A 23458-nucleotide genomic window follows, 5' to 3' on the forward strand; every position below is an offset into this window, starting at 1 on the left:
CTTGCCCTCTGCTGGGAGAGCCGGGCACAAGAGCAGATAATTCCCACAAAGTACAAACCGAGCGGTGAATGCCCAAGGAGGAGGGGCGCTGACCCAGTCTCGGGGGCCAGGGAAGGCCACCGAGAGGGTGTGACAACTAAGCTGACGAGAAGGACAAGCAGAAGTTTGCCAAGGGAAGGGCGGGCATGCCAGGTGGGAGGAATGCCATGTGACCGGGTCCCCGGGCTGGAAGGAGCTTGGAAGGTCAGAGGGACGGCAGACTTTCTGCATGCCTGGCATGTGGAATGAGAGACGGAAAATGTTGAAAAATGAGCTCGGGCTGGAGAGGGAGTTTGGGTGCCACGTTGAGGAGCTCAAATTCTACCCTGAGGGCAGTGGGGAGCCCTCCGAGGGCCTGGGTGAGGGTACAGCAGGTCAGGTGCATGGGTCACAAAGATGACCATGTCTGTTCTGTGAGACATGACTGTAGGGGGCAGACCCCACCTCTGGGCAACCAGCTTGGGGGCTGTTGCCACTGTCCTGGTGAAAGATGAGGGGGGCCTGGGCCACAATACTAGCGGTGGAGTGGAGAATTGTATACAGGCTCAGGCCCCACTAATGGGGGCAAAAGTCCCCGTGCTGGGTGCATGACTGGACACCGGACGATATGGGAAAATCAGCAGGAAGCTGAATGGCCAAATGAGCTCCCTCCCCAAGGCAATGACTATGACCCCTATTACTTTTGAAGTTCTGATTTTTTTTTTTTTCATTTAACATGGTGTCACATGCATTTCCCACAGCATGGTAAACTTTTCGTAAATGTTCTGGAGACCATCTGGGCAGCGAGTGTTCTATTGTGTGGACGCACTACGGTTTTCAAAAACAGCCTCGTGGAGGCATACCTGATGTACGCAGAATGGCACACAGCGTGTACAATGGGATGAGTTTGGACACATGCAAACATCGTTTTTGTAGCAAGAGCACTTAACATGAGATCGACCCTATTACATATATATATATTTTTAAGATTTTATTTATGTGACAGAGAGATAGCGAGAGCAGGAACACAAGCAGGGGGAGTGGGAGAGGGAGACGCAGGCTTCCCGCTGAGCAGGGAGCCCGATGCGGGGCTGGATCCCAGGACGCCGGGATCATGACCCGAGCCGAAGGCAGACGCTCAACGACTGAGCCACCCCAGGCGCCCCCCATTACATATTTTTAGGTGTTGCCAACTATAGGTACTGTGTTGTGTGGCAGATCTCTGGAATATTCATCTGGCATAACTGAAATTTCATCCCAGTGAGCAATAGTCCTCTGCTTCCTCCACTCCTGGAAACCACCAGTGGACTCTCTGCTTCTATGAGTCTATTTTAGGCCCCTGATGTAAGTGGGATCATGTCGTATTTGTCCTTCTGTGTCTGGCTTATTTCACTTGGAATAATGTCCCCTAGGTTCATCCATGTTGTCAAAAATGGCAGCATTTCCTTCCTTTTGAAGGCTAAATAGTATTCCATTATGTGTGTGTGTGTGTGTGTGTGTGTGTGTGTGTATGTATGTATATGTATATATATCTATCGCTCTATACACACATTTTCTTTATCCATTTATTTATCGATAAATATTTGTGTTATTTCCACTTACCACCATAATTTATTTAAACAATCCTTATTGCCAGACACTGAGGTTGTTCACGTAGTATGTTTTACTGTTATAAAAAATGCTACAGTTATTATATTGTGACTGAAATCTTTTCCCATATCTTAGACTCTTTCTGAGCATCCTTATTAGAGACTATTAGAGGTGCGTTTCTAGGAGAAGGGAGCCTGAAGGGGGGGCCTTAGCGCTGGTTTTGTTGGAGGGCAGGTTCTCAAGGCAATGACCTCTGAGCAGCTTCCCTCACTGTCAGTTCTCTGGGTCTTTTCAGACTTTGAGTGCAGGGCAGCTTCCCACCCTGACCCTGACCTGGGGCTCTTGGGAGGTCATTCCAGCTAGGCTTCCTCTGGCCGGCAGCTCCTACCATGGCCCAGAGGAAGCACTGATGGAGCTGAGCCTTTCTAGGACTCCAAGCAGCAGAGTGGTTGAGAACATTCTGGATAGTCAGTGAGACATGGATCTGAATCCACCTACTGAGCTGTGTAACCTGGGTCAGGCTATTTAGCTTCCCTGCCTCAGTTTCTTAATCTGTGAAATGGCCATAATGAGAGGACTTAGTTTATTGGGTTATAACAAGGAACAGGAGCACGTAAAGAGCCTGGCTGGGGCGCCTGGGTGGTGCCGTCCGCTGGGCATCCGACTCTTGATTTCGGCTCAGGTCATGATCTCAGGGTCATGGGATCGAGCCCTGCGTTGGGCTCCACGCTCAGCAGGGAGTCTGCTTGAGGATTGTCTCCCTCTGCCACTCCCTCCACTTGCCTGCATGCTCTCTCCCTCTAATAAATAAATAAGTCTTTAAAAAAAAAAAAAGAGCGTGGCTGATCTCAGGCAACCCCCTTATATTAGCTCCTGTTACCATTTTTCTGGTCGCGATACCTCCAGGGCTAAGCAGTAAGTCATTATAGTGATCTATTTAAGTGCAGACTCTGGGGTTCAAGTATGGGCCCCCCCATTGCTAGCTCTGTGACCTCGGGCAACCTTTCTGAGCCTCATTAATAAAATGGAGATGATAATGCACTGTATTAAGGAGTGGTTGTGAATTCTGGAATCAGTTAATGTACGTGCCGAGTTTGGAGGGCCTGCCACACATAGTGAGAGCCGGAGTCGTGTTAGCTACAAAGAATGGGCTTCCCTTCCAGCTGACCTGAGTACTGTCTCCGTGTCGACTGCTCCTCGTTGGGTGCCCGCTACCTGTCACGACGCTCACATGTGCTGCTCACAACCCCCACGACAAGGAGCCCAGGCAGGAATTATGATTCCTCCAACTTCACGGATGTGGAAGGCAGGTTCAAGGTGATGACCTGACTGAGCCCGACATGCTGCTGTCAGAGGGACGAGCTCTGTCTCTTTGCACACCCTGTGTCCTTCCCGCGACATCACACGTCCTGCTCCTGAGTATTTTTTGACCGCTAACGATGAAGCGAGGTGGAGAGCTGCCAGGAAAATGGTGTCCTTGAAGCCGTGATGAAAAATGATCACTTTTCACTCTCCAAAGAGCTGGGATTCTAATTAAATTATCAGCTCCCTTTGCCCAAGGCTGGTCCAGAGAACACCTGCTTAATGAAGGACCAACCCTCTCTGCCGGAGGGTCAATGGGAGGCTTGGAATGGGTTGTATCTTTTTTTGAATTGGTGCCAGTGGTCTGATTTGCTGTCATGGACCTCCTCATAAATGAGCCGGTTGACTTAATTGCCCATGAGGTTGCCAGGCCTGGGAGAAGGGGGGGAAATAACAAAATGGTCCCTATATTCTGTAAAGAAAGAGTAGAGCTCCTTAGCATGGAGGGTGCCGACAGCAAGAGGGATAAAGCTAGGTAGAAACAAGGAAGAATGAGAAGGGGACAGGGAGAGAGGCACGTGGTGACATCGCTGAAGCTAGTTCGAGTCTTTTTTTTTTTTTTTTCAAATTTGCTACCGAAAAATCCCAGATGAAGTTGTCAACGTGGTAAATAGCACCAGAAGAGTTCTGCAGCAAGAGGACTGGGTCGGAGACGCGGTTTTGTAATTCATGACATGAAAGCAGCCTCCTCAGCACCAGGTGTTCTGACGAACCGAGGCTCAATATTAAGCAGAGGTCTGAATCAAGATTCAGGTCAGAAGACGCCACGCAAAGAGGACAGCTTTGGAGTTAGGCAGGCAGGTTACATCCCGGCTCTATGGCTGCCCGGCTGTCTGACATCGGGCAAATGCTTATTTACATTCTCTTCTTTATAAACTGCAGCTATTCAGACCGATCCTTCTGGGTTGTTCTGATAATGGCACTAGTTAAGGCAAACGATGCCCAAGGCACACAGCAGGTGCCTAATAAATGTTCATAGATACCCAGGGATGTGTGGGGCGGTGGGGGGGGGTCCCCGGTTCTAATTTTTAAATGTGGGAAGGGGACCAGAAATTCTCTAAAAGCCCGGATGCTTCTGTCTCTACAAATTTCAAGACTCCAGAGCCGCCTCTGCCAAGGAGTTTATGAAATATTTGTGCTAAACGGAAAGTCAATTTCCCTTCTCCACCCACGTCTGCCAGGCTGAGGCCTGGGCCTGAAAGGCATGCCAGGGAACGGCTCCTGCTTCCAAAGGCAACAAGAAACATGCCTGATCAGAAGGGGAGCCTCCCAGGTTGGCTGTTACCCATCCCTTGGGTCCCAGCTCACTCATCACTTCTTCAAAGTGCTGCAAAAGCAGCCCCCGTGGGCCTGTTATAAATGCTGACTCCTGGCCCCAGTGCAGACCTTGAGACGGAGTCTGCATGTTAACAAGGTCCCTGCTGAAGCACACAGGTGCTGGAGAACCATTGCCCCGTGCCCTAGACAGGGCCAGCCCCCCCGTGACAGCCTCTCAAGGATCCCATGCATGTCTTCTGTGGCATCCATCTCTTGTGTAAACAAGCAACAAATCTGGTGTGATTTTTTTGCTTGATTTCTGCTTTTCCTTACTAGACAGTTGACTCCCCCAAATCAAACCCCATGTTTGTCTTACTCAGCTCTGTATCTCCAGATGGTAGTACTCCTAAGGACACAAAAGCAGTCACTTAATTATTGAGGAAGGAAGGAAGGAAGGAAGGAATGGAGGGAGAGAGGGAGGGGAAAGAAGGAAGGAGAAGGAGGAAGGGAGGGAAGGAGGGAAGGAGGGAGAGAAGGAAGGAAGGCAGGATGGAAATATGGAAGGAAGGAAGGAAGGTGGGAGGGAAGGAAGGAAGGAAGGATGGAAAGATGGAAGGAAGGAAGGAGGGATGGAAGGAAGGATGGAAAGATGGAAGGGAGGAAGAAGGATGGAAGGATGGAAGGAAAGAAGGAGGGAAGGGAGGGTTTGAGTTTCCTGAAATGAATGAGATATTGACGCTCAAGGGCTTCTAAATCTTCATCATTGGGGTAAAGAGTAGCTGCCAAGACAGAAAAGGATCCAAGAATCCAGCTCCTTCCTCAGCCGCAACACATGCACCCCGGGAGCCTGGAGGGTCTGTCTGAGTTTATGTGGGTGTTACTGTGAAAAAAAACAGAGGGGAGGATTCCCCCCTCTCCAGTAAAAAAATGGTTTGTTGGGTTTGGTCAAGGAAGGGGTCATGTTGTGATAGTACCACTGGTGTGGGGAAAAAACAGTCGACAGATTTCATGAGATTTGGTGCACATCACATGCCCTGAGTTTCTCACCTGTCAGAACAGAAATCCACAGTGCCCCCCGAAAACCTCACATGGTGTTTGCAAGGGTTCAAGGGTTCATATGCAGTGGCAATCCTTAATCATTTTTGCACAATGCACCAGAGAAAGGAATAAAGTACTGATACCTGTGGAGGGGAGGAAAACTTCTCCTTTCCTTGGCTGGTCTAATAATTAAATTGACATAAGACAGGTTAAAAGGGGGTAAAAAGCACAGTTTAATTTCCTACACGTGGTTGCTCATAGAAATATGAGCCTCAAGGAAGTGACCAGAGCCTGCGGCTTTTCTACCTTTTAGGCAAAGGAACAATACATTTGTGAGGAATTGACCAGATAAAGAAGTTTGAGCTCGGGCTAGTAAACTGGTAAAGGAGTAGCAAGCATTGTTTATATAACCTTTTCGGCTTTGAATTCTTTGTATGTCTGGTGATAAAGATGTCTCTCTACCCCCTGGTACAGGGAGGACACCTTTCCCATGGGAGATTTATCTCCTGCTTTCAGGGGGTTATAGGAGGGTCACGGTGTCCTTCTTCTACCAGCTGCCTCTTAAGTAACTTTAATTAAAGATAATCAATATGCCAAAGCGGCATATTTTGGGGGCAGCCTGCCCTGAACACCATCACCTGCTACAACATGGATGAATCTTGAGAACACGCTGGTAAATGAAAGAAGCCAGACGCAAAAGGCCGTATACACTGTATGATTCCATTTGTACGAAATGTCCAGAACAGGCAAATCCATAGAGACAGAAAGCAGATTGTAGGCTGCCAGGGCCTGGGAGGGGGGAAGGCGGGGAAAGGGAATGCCTGCAATGAGTCAGGGGTTGCTTTGGGGGGCTAGAAATGTTTTGAGTCTGGATAGAGGGGGTGGATGTACTGAATGGCCCTGAACTGCACGCTTTAAAATGGCCGATCTGATGCTTTGTGAAGTTCACCCCAATTAAAAACAAAAATCACATGATGGGCTTTTAAAAATGCCAGATGAGCAGCCGTCTGTCCACCCCATGAATTCGGATTCTTTTCATCTGAAAAGAGGCCCAGACATTGGTTCATTTACAAAGTTCCCCAGGAAGTGACACTGGGCCAACCAAGGGTGAGACTGAAGGCTGAAAGACATACATGGTAGTGAAGAGGGTGTGACCTTGGTGTCCCGCCCACCAGGTCGGGGTCCCCCCCACCTCCTGATGGCTACTTCCCTGAACCTCTTTCCTCCTCTGTGAAAATGCAAGCTCTAATATTTACTGCTCTAGTTTCAAATCACATTAGACCATGTTAGTAAAGCATGGGGGACAGGCCTCTATGAAGCACACAATAAATTATGGTGATAATTATTGACAGTAGATGTCCAGCTTGATATAAAGGTTAGAAAGAGCCATTCAATATAAGGGGATGGGATCTTTTACTATTATTGCAGGACACTGGGCTTCATCCAGGCTGGGAAGGGGGCAAGAAGAGTAAGGATACAAAGTTACCTAGAAAATTCTTTTCTCTGCATATCAGTGGGTTTGGATAATCAGATGTGTGGGGGAGAATAAAGGTAGCCCTTCATCGCATAAAGGCCCCTGAAGCTTTCTTTTGTGTCTTTGGAAAAATGAAAGAAAATAGCAAGCAGGGAGGACTAAGACTTCTTGGCACTGAGTTGGGTTTTGTTTTAAGGCAATTTGAATTCCATTTTTAACGTCTGCTTTCTTTCCCTTGCTTTCGGGTGGATGAATTCAGTGGCAAATCCATCTCTCCCTCCGTTCAATCCAAGGGCTCAGGACTGTTCGCCACGTGGTGCACAAGCTGCCTGATTTGAGATTCCACTTCATGGAAAGACAGCACCCAGACAACCATCCCCTTGTCTCTCTCCAGGGCTCTCCTGGGGGAGCAGGGGCTTTCTGGGTAAGGCGAGGAGACCATCTAGACCTAAGGAATAAATAGCTCTAGGAGGCTTTTCTGGGGTTAAATCCTAAATCCAGTCTGTTTGTGGATTCCCCTCCTCCACTGAAAAGGGATTTATTAATGATAGCAATAGACTATATTTCTCAAGCACATACAGTGAGTCGGGGACCATGCTGAGTGCTTTACATATAACATCTCATTTAAATCTCAAAGCCAAGCCCATGAAATGGGCACTTTTATTAATCCTGTGTTTTAAAGACAAGGAAACTGAGGAGCTAAGGAACTTTCCCAAAAGCCACAGAGCAAATACATTTTAGGTTGGATTTGAACCTAGGCACCTCACCCCAGAACCTAGGCTCTTAACTATCACGCAAAGTGCCTCTTCATCACACAATGATCTTTTTGTCCAACCCCCTAGTTGGACAAAAGAGGCAACAACTTTCCAAAGGGGGGATGTGACTTCCCTGAGCCAGAGGCATGGACAGACCCAGAGCCAAAGCTAGAATGCAGGTTTCCAGTCTTGCTTTATTTTACCCCTTGGTATCATCTTGTGGCCAAGTTCCAAAATGATGTGCCTTTTTGTGGCAGTTACTATCTTCTGGAAGTTTCCTAGGATACCCCGGGCCCTTTTCTTCTCTGATTTGTTCTGCCTATGCCATAGTATGCAGACCTTGGATCCATAGCCTCATATTTGGGATTCCAGCTCATTTTCCTGGGATTCTTTCTCTATTATAGGCAGCCTCTGCATTTTGCATTTAGGGCTCTACACAAGATGTGGTCTGTCCTCCCAGGTGCCACTCAAGATTTTCTCTTCTGTAAAGCCTTCTCTTTGTTCCTCAAGTACAGAGTATTACTTAGGGCAGTGCTAGCTGTTATAACCAATAGATCTGAAGTATTTATTAGCTGAAACTCAGCAGAAGCTTATTTTTTCTCACATAGCAGTTCAAGGAGATTCCAAATCCATGGAGAGGTTCTATTCCAAACTGTCACTCAGGGACCCAGGCCAGTGGAAACTCTGCCTTTTCCAACATGATATTTCAAGGTCATTCTTCACAATGAAATTCAGCTGGGGGACAGGGAATGGTGGAGAATTACACATGAAACTTTGGGGGATAGGCCTGGAGAAGACATGTATCACTCACTCCTGCTCAGAACCCAGTCCTGTGGGCACATTCACCTTTGAGGGAGACTGGGAGGTGTAGTCTGTTTATTTTTTTTAAAGATTTATGTGTTTATTTTTAGAGAGAGCGAGCGAGCGCACATGCACGTAAGAAGGGGGAGGGACAGAGGGAAAGGGAGAGAGGGAGAGAGAATCCTCAAGCAGACTCCCCACTGAGTGCAGAGCCCAATGCGGGGCTCAGTCCCATGACCCTGAGATCATGACCTGAGCCGAAATCAAGAGTCAGATGCTTAACTGACTGAGCCGCCCAGGAGACCCGAGAAAAGGGGTTTTAGTCAACAGGACACTGTCTCTGCCACAGAGAGCAAACTTCTTTCTTTTCTTTTGAACCCTAACTCCCTCCTCTGAATGCTGAACATCCCCGTCTTATGACATCTTCCATCCCCAGGATTCTAGGTAGGTGGTTAGAACAGGATCTTCTACTTCCTGGCAAGACCAGTCATCTTTGCTTCCACCATCTTCTCATGAGCATTTCATTCTCTAGGAACCAACAGAGCCAAGATTCTAGCTGAGGGTGCTGGTGGGGAGAGACTCTCAAAGACTAGTGGTCTAGCTATAATTTGCAAGGTGGAAACTATAGAGCATCTTGGAGAACGCCAGGGGCATGGTGCTTTGGAGCAGGATCTGGGCATTCCGTGTTCTTAACCAGACACAACACCCTGGATCTTAATTATCAGACCACTGTTGAGGAGGAAAAATTTTCCTGCACCCTTCAAGATTGTTTTGGCTGGTCTAAGAATTGAACTGACAGGAGACAGATGAATAGGAGAAAATCAAATTTAATTACCTAAGAATAGGAGGCCCACAGGCAGTTAGGCAGTTAAGGCTTATATGTCATCCAGAGCTGAGGAGAAGGGGGTAGACCTCTGGGACTTCAAAGTGGGAGGAAGGTAATTCACAGGAAAAAGTAAATGCTTGATAAACAAATGTTTGCTAGAGCAAACATCAGGAGCAGTGGGACACAGAGAGGAATAACACACTTTGCCAGCTTCCTCCCTGCCTACCGCATCTTGTTCACATGATACTGTGGTTATCTGTGGGGGATCACTTCCTTCCTGCATCTGGTCCTCTGTCTAAATTCTTTCAGGCATTTAGGGAAAATGTCAAAGACTCTTCTGGAACCTTCTGTTTCTTAAAGCTAATCAGTCTAAAAAAATCCACATGCCAAAGAGACACATTTTCCGGAGGCAAAGTTTGCTTCCCTACAGGGTTTAACTTTCAAGACAAACTCAGGAATTCTTAATCTCAGGAAACAAACTGAGGGTTGCTGGAGTGGGGGGGTGGGGTGGGAGGGACGGGGTGACTGGGTGATGGACACTGGGGAGGGTATGTGTTCTGGTAAGCGCTGTGAATTGTGCAAGACTGTTGAATCTCAGATCTGTACCTCTGAAACAAATAATGCAATATATGTTAAGAAAGAAAAAAAGAAGAAGAAGAATGTAGCAGGAGGGGAAGAATGAAGGGGGGGAAATTGGAGGGGGAGAAGAACCATGAGAGACAATGGACTCTGAAAAACAAACTGAGGGTTCTAGAGGGTAGGGGGTTGGGAGGATGGGTTAGCCTGGTGATGGGTATTGAGGAGGGCACGTTCTGCATGGAGCACTGGGTGTTATGCACAAACAATGAATCATGGAACACTATATCTAAAACTAATGATGTAATGTATGGGGATTAACATAACAATAAAAAAATTAAAAAAAAAAAAAAAAAAAAGACAAACTCAGCATCACTGGGCATCAGCCCTGAGTACAAAAACGTGGCAATTTGCCACAGCTGCTGCAGCTGGGCCCCCACTCCCTCCCAGACTTCTCCCCTTCTCAGTTACTGGGGAAGGGGCACCCAAGTGTAATACAATGCTGCAGGCACAGAAACAATATTAATTCCCATTCAGAAGAGAGGTGCTAGCTAAGCACCCAGAGACCTGCCATTAAAACAGATTTGGAAATGAGCTCAGACCGAAAACTTCAAACTCACCAGAGTTCCCGAACCTCTATCAAGCCTAATCAATTGAACAGCTGTGCATTGTGCACAGATTTCTTTTGTTCTTCCTACTGCACAAATCAATTGTTTTAGAGTCCCTTGCGGCAACAAGTAGTCCCTCCCACCCTCCCCTCCCCCAACATATAGGACCCAATCCATTGATGTGTAAATTTTAGATAAAGCACTTATTCAAAAACCACTCTGATCTTAAAAATAATCACAGAATGAAGGAAAAACAAAAGCAACTGGACAACATGTCATCAGAAATTCACTTAAAATGAGAATAAATACCAAAGAAAAAGTTCAAATACTAATAGATGTCTGTTTTTCTGTTTTGATTCCTGGGCTTGGAACAAATTTCAAAATATGACTTAAGTTGCTTAAATTTCAAGGCTAGTTTCATTCAACCAATAAACCATGATATTACATCCCTCTTTACCTTCTTTGCCCTTAGGAACTCATGAGTCACTGTTGGTTTGCGAGGTGGGGGCAGCTTTTACGAGAGCAAGACAACTTGCTCCCTTTGGCCTGGGTTCTTATTTAGAACCATTTGTACCAATTTCGGATCCTTCTGCCACAAAACTTTCACAGTTTGTATTCTGTGGTTGTGTACTGACACTATTTTTTACTCTTCAAGTAAGATTTGCCCTCACAGAAAGGAAGTGTTTGACTTAATAGTCTTTAAATATTATTCCCTCACCTAGCCAGTGGTACCAAGGAAGTGCAAACGTCATTCTTCTGCTCTGCAGTGTTTTAAGATAAAATGTGAATTTTATATACCAGATAAAAGCTTGAAAAGCTAGCCTGCAAAAAAGGAAGGAAGGAGGGAGGGAGGGAGGGAGGGAAGGAGGGAAGGAAGGAAGGAAGGAAGGAAGGAAGGAAGGAAGGAAGGAAGGAAGGAAGGAAGGAAGGAATTTGTCCCCTCCATGCCTGTGTTCCATGATGGTGTGAGGGCTGGAATTTAAAAGTTGTTATAATTTTGGTGTTGAATAAAACTTGGTCAGAGCTTTTCTGTCTTAGCTTATGTTGGGACATCTGATTCCACAGCACAAGGGACAACTTAGGGCCTCTGAAACCTGACAAATGTTCTTTGTGTTATTGGAGGCTTTCCCACAACTGTAGCAGTGTGTGGAGGGTTCTGGTTGCTACAGTTTCTAGAAGCAAGGCCACGGCTCCAAGGGCAAGGGGACTACATCCCCATTGTTGACAAAAGTCACTAGGACAGGATTTTCAGAACTAGCAGGGCATGCAGGGGATGTCGGGTGCAAATCTCAGCCTCAACCTTCCAGCAGATAAGACATTCGGGGTCCCATTATTCTCTTAGTGCACTGTAAGCCAGAGCCTTGAAGACTCTGTAGATACCAGGATTGCTTCGCGAGGGCCTAGACCAGCCACTTCCTTTTCTCCTAGCTAGACCCTCCTACTTTTCCACCAAGGTTCAGTCCAAGCCAAGACGGCTGCTCTTTGAAGCCCACGAATTATCCTCTACCCTTATCAGGCCATTCCTTCCATTCACATCGACCCACGGCCCAGAGACCGACTTTACTCAGGATTAAATACATCACGATAAAACCAAACTTTACATAACCAAGCCTAGAAAAGTTTTGCTTTGAAGTGATTTGCTATTTACTCATCTATCTTATTAAAACCTTTTCTCACAAGTTAACAGAGGGACTGAGCTCAGGTTTCATGATGACCAAGAGCCTTCCCTCTCCCCCCATCCAGGCACATCACCACACCCTTTCCTTAGAGCATACGTTGTTATGTGACACTTCCATTTTCCATTCTCAACCCCTCCTGCCATCTACGCACTTCTGGGCAGACCCTGAAATCACTAAGAATAAGATATCTCAGCAACTCCCATGATTCCCACTTTACAGATGAGCGTCTTACATATCTTTGCACTCAGACATTGCAGGACTCTCTGTGAAGTCTGCTCAGCTCGAGTGGGGTCGCCTGGTAGCTTCAAGCCCGGGCTGTAGAGTTAAACTGCCTGATTCAAAGCCCAGCATCATTACTTATCAGCTGTGTGATGGTGGTCACGCTGCCTAACCTCTCTGAGCCTTGTTCCCTCACTAATGAAATAGGGATAATGGCAGTATTTATCTTTGCAGCCTGAGATGAAATGTCTGGAGGTTGACCCAGTGTCCGGTTCACGGTAAATACCCCCAAAATGTGGGCTATCACTGCCCACGCTGAAGAAGTGAATGGATTAGGCAATGAGGAGATCTCTAATCTCAAACCAGGAACCTGAAGATGTCACTTTCTTCACCTTAAAAAATCCGGGGAGGTGTTTAATGGCCAAGACCTTAATTTATTCATGCTTTGATGTCAAGTGGTTGGCCCCAAACATCAATCCTGATACATGTTAACATGCAGAGAAAATCAACAAACATGAAGGGGAATCGCAGAATCCTTGCTTGGAGGAGACCTGAAAGGTCACCTGTTCCTTCTTCCTATACCCTCTTCCATGATCCCTGTTGTTTGCCTCATTCTAATGATGGAGACATTAATTTAAATGAGTACTAAGATGTTCCCCAATGCCACAAATGGTAGATATTATTGTCCTCCTATTACCAACTAGGGAACTGAGGAACAGAGAGGGTAAGCAACTTTCCCTAGGTCACACAGCTCTTACGCAGCGCACCTGAGACCAAGCCCCAGGCGTCTCTGCCCTTGTGTATTTCACTGCATCCCGCTGCCTTAGAAAAAGTAAAACATCACTTGCTGAGCTGAATGAATAGCCTTTTGTGCCTTTAGAAATGGAGGTATGATAGTCAGAGCTTGGATTTCAGTAGAATGTCATTTTTCATGTCCTCTTCTGACCCCATTTAAAGCCTCTCTCCTCCACTCTCCACTTTCCCAAAGGCCAGGGGAGCAGTTCATAAAGCAGCGTTTTCCCGGGTGACACTTTCCTCAATGCAGGGGTCAAAATCCTTGGTCCCTGGGAAATAACCTGCTAACGAGAGTGTCCCTCTGAAGCCCAGTGGATAATAAACAGCCTTTTGTCCTTTCTCTGTAGCTCCTGCCTTCTCGGTTTGAGTCAGATGGCAGCTGCCCCAATAAGGGTCTTCTGGAACCTGCCCGGAGCTCTCTACTCCTTTCAGTCAGGGGTGAGGATGCCGGGAGAAGCGGGCATAGGAAGCAGTGTGCAGAGGACTTCTGTCCCAGCTCTGCTGCTTCCGGGCTGTGCATCCGTGGGAGAGTCACTTGGGCCCTCTGAGCCTTACCTGTAATGCTACGGACCATTTAGTAAGTGTGCAGGTGCCTCAAGCTCTGCTGGGGGCAGGGACTGACTCAGCCAGGAGTGAATACAATCCCCATCCTGTTTGCAAACGCCCGTTGCTCAGGACAGCAGAGTTAGGAAGGAGAGGAAAAAGAGCCCCGCAGAGGAGCAGGTAAACTTGTAGCTGAGCTACGTCCCCCAGGTGGAAGCAACATTGTGTTATGAGAACGTGTAACAGGGAGACTGGCCGGGTCTGCAGGATGTAGCGTTCATGTCCGTGAAGTTAGGATCTCAAGGATGAAGAATAGTTCGCCAAGGGTGAACTGGGTGGCTCAGTTGGTTAAGCGTCTGCCTTCAGCTCAGGTCGCGATCCCGGGGTCTTGGGATCGAGCCCTGCATCGGGCTCCCTGCTCAGTGGGGAGACTGCTTCTCCCTCTTTCTCTGCCTGCCGCTCCCCCTGCTTGTGCTCTCTCTTTCAAATAAGTAAATAAAATCTTAAAAAAAAAAAATAGTTCTCCAAGATGAGGTAGAAACAGAAATGACACAGAGTGCCGAGTTGGGCTCTGGGGGCATATCCTTCGTCCCTCCACCCAGGGGCTCTCTTTCCTCTGTGTCTGAGCAGATGTGGGTCTGCCTGACGCTCTCCCTCTGCAATGGGTAAGTCCCAAAGGGAGCACGTGTCTACATGGACGTAAATTAAGTTCCTTTTTTCCTGTTACTTCCCACACCACACAAAAATGGATAGATGCGTTTCAACCTCGTGGGTTTTGGAAGGTGAGTTTGGAGTGGGTTTGACAAAATACAGGACATGAGGCATACAGGGAGTTCCTGAACAGGGGAATGGGGGACGTGGAGGAGCATCTCAAAGAGGGAGCCAGTCACCCACCAAAGAAACCGTCTGAGATATAACCAGAAGCCAACATGTCTGCAGGCCAGGGGAGAAACACTGTATGTGCTTGGCGTGAGGTACTGAGGATGCAACTGTGGTTTCCAGTGTGACCCCTAGCTGTAGGTCAAGGGCAGGCGTCTACACTGCAGGGGTTGATCTGTGATTCAGCTGCTTTTCCCTGGGGCATGTCTGGGTCACAGGCTCCAAGATGTGGAGCAATAAGCATTAATTTATTTCACAATCCCCAGAAAAGGTAGCTAGTTCTGAATGTGTCAAACCACAAATATATTAATTCATTTAATCCCCAAACATTCGAGCGTTTACTATGTGCCAATCACTGTGTTGGATGTGAAGGATATGGCAATAAAAAGACACTGTCCCCACCTTAAAAGAGAACACAGTTTGATTGGGATATGAAGGCATTCGCCCTTCTGGAAGTTGAGCTGATATTGCTTCTCAAAGCCCTCATCCTAAATTAGATGGACAGACTCTCCCCTGTGGGTAGTCCCCACCCTAAATCACATCGTGTGACCCAAGGCCCCCAGGGAAAACCAAGAAGCTATCAGTCATGCCATTCCAAGCGCTTAGAAATTACCCCTCAGAAGCCAACGGCCAAGACCAGACCTCTCTTTGGGCAAGGTTAAATTCTTTACTATCCACCATGTGACTGACTAATGGCCACTTCCTTAGCTTCTTTGAGCCTTTGGATTTCCTTATCTGTAAACCAGAAATGAATAGAACTACTGCACATATCTGTGATGGTGGTAACACGAGAGAGTGGATGTGAAGTCCCAGCACATCCCAGGTGCTTCAAAAATGGCACCCATGACGACAACAATGATGATGATGGAGGCAACCAGTAGGAGGAGGAAGCAATGCTGAAGGTGCTGATGATGTTGCTCAGAAGGCTCCCCCAGGAGGAAAGATCCTGGGTAAAAGCCACTTCTCACCACCCCACCCTCATCCCTCTTACTCGACATCATAAACACCTTTCTCATCCCATGCCAGAAGCTATTCAGGCAGCTTCCCTCTTTATCTTCTCTTCCCATAACTGTTCTAGAAACTGTTTCCTTATCATGGTCCCCTCTCCCTATGTCAATGACAGCTCACCCAACAAAAGCTGTCTCAGAGAAACGGTCTTGTACCTCCTCACAGGAATATTGCTCCCTTTTGCCAACCTGGCTTATCCCGGTTCATTGTCTGGCCCACACAAAGGAAGCCTTAATGGGTGACACTCTTGCCAGAAGGATTTGGGCCTGAATGGTGTCTTTCCATTGTTTGAAATGGGTCTGAGGAGCAGTTTCAAAGCTCCTCATTAGAACAGGCTCGAAGATAGTCTCTGTCTTAGCTGTTTCCAGAGTCTTCTCTTCAATGACAGTCAAGCCCTATCAACTCCCAACATCCCCTTCCTTGTGGCTCAGAAGAGGCCCAGAGACCTGACCGGGGAGCACAGCCCGAGGTTGAGACACATAATGGACACCACACACAATGTCTTTACCACAATGCCAATGCCATGCCGCAGACAGCCGTCTGCAAGCTGTCGGGGGGCCTCCAGAGAGAGGAGGAGAAGCAGGAAACAGAATGGCAACATGAGACATGACGAGCTTCATTCCAATGGGGCTGGCTTCCTACCCAAGTTCTGTAAATAAGTCACTGCGTGACACGGCACATCACCTTGTCTGTCAAATATGAATGTCTCACGGCACAGTGCTAAACGCTTTGCGTGGATTATTGTATTTGGTCCCTGCGTCAAATCTATGAGAAGGTAGGAGCTATTACCAGTTTCATTTTATAGATAAAAACACTGAGGCTGGAGACTAAAGTGACTTGCCCAAAGTCACAGCACTCACTGGCGGAATCATAATTTGAACCCCGAACTGTGGGACTCAATCAGTCCCCATTATTTCTCACGTCACCTGCCTTTCCTCACAAACTGGAACTCCTTTCCACACCCCAGCAGAGAATCTATGTTGGGTCAAACTGTCAGCTGGAAGTTGCTACCCAAACCCCCTTTTAGGCTCGGAGCCTGCAGGGATTTTATCCAAGGGCAACAGGGACACCAAAATCCAGGCAAAGAAAGATTTTGTTATTCACCAACATATCTAGACAGAAATTCCTGAAACTGACCTGGGTTTCTGTATTGATCAGGGTAATTAAAGTTAGTTGTCGCACCAAATGAAGCCTGAGGTCTCGGGGGTATAACACCATAAAATTTTATTACACAAAACAAGGTGTATCAAGACCCAAAGGCACCATGGTCACCATGGAAGGGGAAGAGAGTGTTGGGGCACGCAAGAATGCCATGGTAGGCCAGTCAAAGCCTCTAGCCCTAGAGGGCAGCTCAGTCAAGAAGAATATAGCTCTGCAGTTGGGATAATTTCTGAACGATTGGCTCTTCTCAGAGTAAGTGGCCTCTTGAGATCACTGTTTGGAGTGCGAGGTAAGAGGAGACTGGACCAAGAGGCTAAAGGAAACCTGGGATACACACAGAGTGGAATAGTCCCCCCAAAAGCAATTCATAGGAGAGAATAATGTGTTCAGAAAAGGGGGAAATGATATCCAAGGCTGGAAACAGGCTCCGTTGCAACAGAGAATCCCTCTGCACCCAGACCCCCCCAACCCTTGTCAGCACTTCTCTGCCATCTTCCTTGCCCCCCACCCACCCCCACGTGCATCTGGTGGTTTGTGTCACAGAAAGAGCCCGGGTTCTGGGGTCAGACTGGGGGAGGGCTACGGACCAGCTGTGGGCTTTTCAACATGGATTGTAACTTCCCTGAGCTCAGTTCTTTCACATGGAAAATGAGGATGGTAATCTTATCTGTGATCTGCGGGGCTCTTTTGGTTGTGACAGAAACCCAGTTCACATCAGAATGAACAAACATCAGAGGACATTTACTGGCACATTTAACTGAAAAGTGCACAGAGGGTTCAGGTAAAGTTAGCTCTTTTTGTCGACCTCTCTCTCTGCCTCTCTGTGCGTGTCTATCTCTTTCACACACACCCACCCCTTAGATCTCTCCTTGTTGGACTCATTTTGAGACAGGCTCTTCCTATGAGGCAGCAAGCACATCCCCTTCAAACCCTGATTGGCTCAGCAGCAGTCACATGCCCAGCCCTGAACCAATCACTGAGGCCCAGGTTGGAGGATCCTGAGTCAGGTGCTCAGCCTTGTGGTCCAGTGATTGTCAGTGCCCCGCGTGGGCGATGGGTGGTTCCCAAGAGGAAGATGATGCGGTGCTATTCTCTGATGCTATCTCACCGTGCTGCTGAGGAATTAAATAAGCAACTTGGCCCTGGTGCCCAGTACAGTACCAGGTATACAGAAGGTGCTTAATAGCATTTCATCTCTCCCTTCATGATCCTTTCTTATCTCTGTGGAAAGTTCCTCCTCCTATGTCCCACTGCCTCATTCTCCCAAAGTCCTGCTATTCTCATCTTTGAGAATCCCAGCATCAGGCTGGTTTCATGGCCATACCACCTGTGTGGTCATTTAGGGCCCTGTGTATCAAAGAGGCCCACACATGGCTTAAATCTCTGTTGCCGTCATCTGGCAATTCTTAACTTTTGAACAAAGTGTCTTGCATTTTCATTTTGCACTGGGCCCTACAAATCATGTCGCTGGTCCTGCCCGGCATCCTATATCAAAGGCTACTACTGTGGGTCTGAGGCTCATCATATTTAATGACTATTCCTCCTGAAGAGGAGAAAATTGTCCTCAATCTCTGACCGTTTTAACTGAGACTGGATAAATGGGCCAGACACAAATCATTGACTGTAGGCCCAGTGCAAAATGAAAATGCAAGACACTGCAGAACCCCTTGGGGAACTTGGTCGTCTTCTTTTGAGATAAAAATCCAAGGGAAGAGGAAAATATAAGCGTGTTGATTGGGCTTCTGTTGTCAGAAGACTGACAGTGCTTTTGGAATTCTTCCCCAAATTTTTAGACTGTTGATGTAGTAATGGAACGTGTAGGAATTTCTCATAAGGAAATAATCACAAATGAAAACAAACTGAGCATATATAAGGATGTTCGAGAAACCATAATTTGTAATAATGAGACCGGAAATATTCTACATGTCCAATAGACTAACATGGTAATACTAATGAGTGTTATGGGATACCCATATGCCAGAGTATTATGTAGCTATTGAACATTATGTTTTGAATCCTTTTTATAAGGTATGCAGTGCTTACCAGCACTCTGCAACTTATGAGCTGTGTAAAAAAAATATGCATCCTAATAAAATAGGATGGCAACAGCAACATTCCAGTGATACAGTAATACATGGATATATATAGTCCTGTGGTTAATGTTTTATTCTATTCCTTATATTTGCCTTGATCTTCCAAGTTTTCCCCAATAAACAGATATTGCTTTTGTAATTTAAAAAAAGAACAGGGGCTCAGTCGGGTGAGTGTCTGACTCTTGGTTTTGGCTCAGGTCATGATCTCAGGGTCGTGAGATCGAGCCCTGCATTGGGCTCTGAGCTAAGCACAGAGCCTACCTGAGATTCTCTCTCTCTCTGCCTCTGCCCCTCTCCCCCACTCATGCATGCTCTCTCTCTCAAATAAATAAAATCTTAAAAAAAAGAACAACAACAAAAAAGAACAAATAAAAATAAAACCACACATATTTTGGGTTTGAAGGAGCCTCCATAAGTGGAAAAGACAAATGATCATTTTGGATCTTTTAAGCAGGAAAAGTACTGGCTGCATCTGGAACCATGGGGCTGATTCCACACAAGAAGGTTCCTTTTAAAAGTGATGCTGAGAAGCTCTGACAAGAGAGGCTGGGGACAGAGATGCAGGTGTGGTTTATCTGCACTTTTCTTCTGAGTAGCACAAGAGTCTTGCCCGGCTCAGGGACTGGCCCATTAGCTCTGATTCCTCAGATCCACCCACCTATTCAACACTGTGTCAGGCACCTGTTTTGTGCTGGACGTTGCCCACAGCCCTTGAATTTATTTATTTTTTTTAAAGATTTTATTTATTTATTTGAGAGAGAGAGAGACAGAGAGCACGAGGGGAGGAGAGGGAGAAGCAGGCTCCCTGCTGAGCAGGGAGCCTGATGCAGGGCTTGATCCCATAACCCTGAGAACATGACCTGAGCTGAAGGCAGATGCTTTAGCCTACTGAGCCACCCAGGTGCCCCCAAAAGCCCTTGAATTTAAATGGGGGATCATACTGGGAAGTCTTCACAACATAGCTAACAAAGACTGCTTTTGTTCCTAATAATAAAGTGACTTGTGGGTTCCCCACGAAGCTACTTAACCAGCTGTATGATCCAGCACAATTATATTCACGCCCTTCATTCATTCAGTCAACAGTCACAGAGCACACAGTTTTGGACATGAAGACAGCATTCTCAAATGTAAGAGTACACCAAACTCACTTATGATTGCTAAAAATCCCTATTTCTAGGGGCAGGCTCTGGGGATTCTGACGCCATAGGTGTGAGTCATCTTTTCAGCAAGGGCCCCAGGTGAGTGGTGCGGGCAGTCTTACAATGCACCTGACAAACTCTATGCTGGGCAGGCCGAAAACCCCCCAATGATAACAACAGAGGGTACCCTCCAGTCTACAGTCTCGAGGGGTATATAAATAATTATTAATTCATTAAAAAAATTTTACTAGCATGAAAATAACCCCAACATCCCAGCTAGAAAATCACAACTACCTTTGACTTAAGACTTACTATGAACCAGGAATTGTACGAAAACCACTTTATCCCATTTAAAACCCACAGCCGCTCTAGGAGTCAGGATTATTGCTCCCATTTAAAAAAATGAAGGATGAATGAATTTACCCATGGTGGACGGTCTATAAATGGTGGATCTAAGATACAAGCTCAGGGTTTCTAACACCAATGCTGTGTTCTTAATCAGTCCAACAGCCTGTGCAATGAACATGCTCTGGTGACAAATGGTTTGAATGAGGCACCCCGGGGCGGGGGGGCTGGGGAGCCTGAGGGTGCTGGGGGAGGCTTTAGGGTGTGTGTCAAGTGCCCGAGCTGAGTGTTGAAGATGAATTGAAGGTAGATGGGCAAAGAAGGGAGAGGCCAGGTTTGGCGCTGGGTCTGAGCCCGGCCCGTGTTTGCAGAGAGCTGTATTCTGATGGATGCCAGGCAGAGGCACCTGGCAAGATGGCAGAGGCATGGCAAGATCTCAAGGAACTTTCTGTTACCGCTCTAGGGCTCTAGATCTTGTACTGCAGATACTGGAGAGCAACGGAGTGAAAACCATCAATTTTAGGTTTTTGAAGGATCACTGGGTGGGGAAAGATGACACAGAACTATCCTTGTCTATAGGCAGTGTGATTATTGGACCTTCAGAAAGTCACCTGAAAACATCTTGGCACCAGTAAGAAAAGACCGCAAAATGACTGCACACGCCAATAAATACACAGAAATCAATAGCTTTCTTACACGTTTGCAATAAGCAAATACGACGGAAAACAACCCCATTCCCCCAATCGCAGCAAAACTAATCTGCAAAAATAATTTGTTTTTAAACCCTTAAGGAATAAACTTGACTATATGAAGAAAATTGCAAAACTTTACTGAGGGACATTGACAAATACCTCGGTGTCATGTAGAAACACCTCGTCTTCTTAAAAGGCAAGACGTGATATTATAAATAGGTTTCTCTTTTAATTAATTTACTGGTTTAATGCAATTACAATCTAAATCCCGGTAGGATGGTTTTTTGGGAAATGGGACAAAGTGACTCTAAAATGCATTTGGACAAATGCATAGGTGAAAAGAGCCAAGAGAAAAAAATGAAGGAAAGTAACAAGGTGGGGATTATAATATGTTTAATATCTATGAGTGCTGTGGGGGGCAATAAATTTAAAAGGGTGTCACTGTTGCAAAAAGATTAATGCAACAGAGGGGAAAGAGTAGCAACAGAGGCTAATGCAAAACACACACAGTAAATTCGTGATAAAGGTGTTGTTTCAAATCGTGTGGCGCAGAAGGATTATTCAGTCCATAGTGATTGAACAATTGGCTACCTACTTGGGGAAAAAAATAGATGGCTCTCTACCTTAGCAATACACCAAGCAAAATCCCTGGTGGCTAACCTCACCATTCTTAGGGAGTTTATAACTGGCTTCTTCCAGCCATCTGAGTTTGGTGCAGCTCTAACCTGCTCAATAAATTCTTCTGTGTGAATGGATAAATGATACATCTGCCTCCTTCTGGTCCATAAACTCAAGGAGGGCAAGATCGCTTACACTTGGCAATTCCCGAGCCTCATAAGCCATGCCTTAAATATAACTCTCAACACGTATTAATTGAGTGCAAAAATCAGAATCACATCGACAGCTGTTCCTCCTTTCCCCAACTTATTTTGAGCTTTTGTGTGTTGTTTATCATCTTAGCTATTGCTCTCTTACCTCCTGGATGAATTTCATTAGAGCACGGAAGGAGAAAACCATTTCAGTATCTGAGACACATTCATTCTGTCCTTCATTCGACAAACGTGTTTCAAGCACTTATTACACGCTAAGCAGAGCTCTGAAGGCCTGGGGGTCTAAGTTGTAATGGTCTGGGTATGGGCCACTTTCTGTGTATTTTCCCAGCCCTTTCTCTGTTTGCTGACTCCAGACAGTCCTCAGTACTCCTGAGTCGTTTCTGTGATGTTTCTTCTCTTTGGGCCATGAGAAAGAGGAAAATCATCAGGCAGTGTCATTTCCTCTGATTTCTATTTTAATTTTATTAACCTTATTTTCACCAGGATCAATTCTTCACATAAGTATTGGTGAAAAATGTTCTAGCATCATTGTGATATTCCCACTTTTGACCTTGTGAATATTAAACCCCATCATTCAAAATTTTGATGTGTGGGAAATTTTTCTGTATTTCTAAATATAGACCTTCAGTTAGAATTATCCCCACATGATCAATTTATGTTGATATGGCATTTTCTTTTATGAATTTTATTAAATCAGTTTATATCATCATTTTTCTACATATTACATTTTTTCCCCTAAAATTCATTTTCCTTCTCTCTTTTCCTTCTTCCCTACCCCCTTCCTCCCTGACTTCTTCCCACTGGTTTGGATTGAGTAAGTGGGGGTGCACATGGTGAGGAGGCAGTAGCTCTTGTAAGGATTAGAGCCTGGGTGGGATGAGAAAGGCAGCTATTCAGTGATGGTGGGAGACTGACTACATACAGGGAGTTTGATCAAATAAGTAAATGTATTGAGCATAATATGAGCTGGTTTCCTCTCTGTAGGATAAGGGACTCACAAATACAGAAAGGGAGAAAAACAGTATGAATATATATAGGACACATCTTCATTTCTGTGGTATTCCTGCCAAAGACTTCAAATCTAATAGCAAGGAAATATCTGACAAACCCAAATTGAGGGAAAATTTACAAAATAATTGGTTTATAATCCTCAAAAGTGTCAAGGTCATAGAGTCAAAAAAAGACTTGGGAACTGTTCTAGATCGAAAGAGACATTGTAACGAAAATGTAACACGTGATTTTGGAGTTGATCCTTTTAAAGTAAAGGACATGTAATCAAAGACAATTATCATATGATTTCACTCATTTGTGGAATTTAAGAAACAAAACAGAGGATCATAGGGGAAGGCAGGGGAAAATAAAATAAGATGAAAGCAGAGACAGAGATAAACCATAAGAGACTCTTAACTCTAGGAAACAGAGGGTTGCTGGAGGGGAGGAGGGTGGGAGGATGGGGTAACTGGGTGATGGGCATTAAGGATGGCACTTGATGGAATGAGCATTGGGTGTTATATGCAACTGCTGAGTCACTAAACTTTATCTCTGAGACAAATAATATACTATATGTTAATTAATTGAATTTAAATAAAATGAAAAAATAAATAAAAGAAGTACACATAAAAAATAAAGGACGTGATTAAGACAACTGGCAAAACTAGAATGGCATTCATTGATTAGATGGCAAAAATGTATCAGTATTAATTCCTGATTTTGATGGCTGTACTATAATTATTTAGGAGACTATCTTTGTCTTGGAAAATATTAAAA

Source organism: Phoca vitulina, unplaced genomic scaffold, assembly GCF_004348235.1.
Source record: "Phoca vitulina isolate PV1807 unplaced genomic scaffold, GSC_HSeal_1.0 scaffold66, whole genome shotgun sequence".
NCBI lineage: Eukaryota > Metazoa > Chordata > Mammalia > Carnivora > Phocidae > Phoca > Phoca vitulina.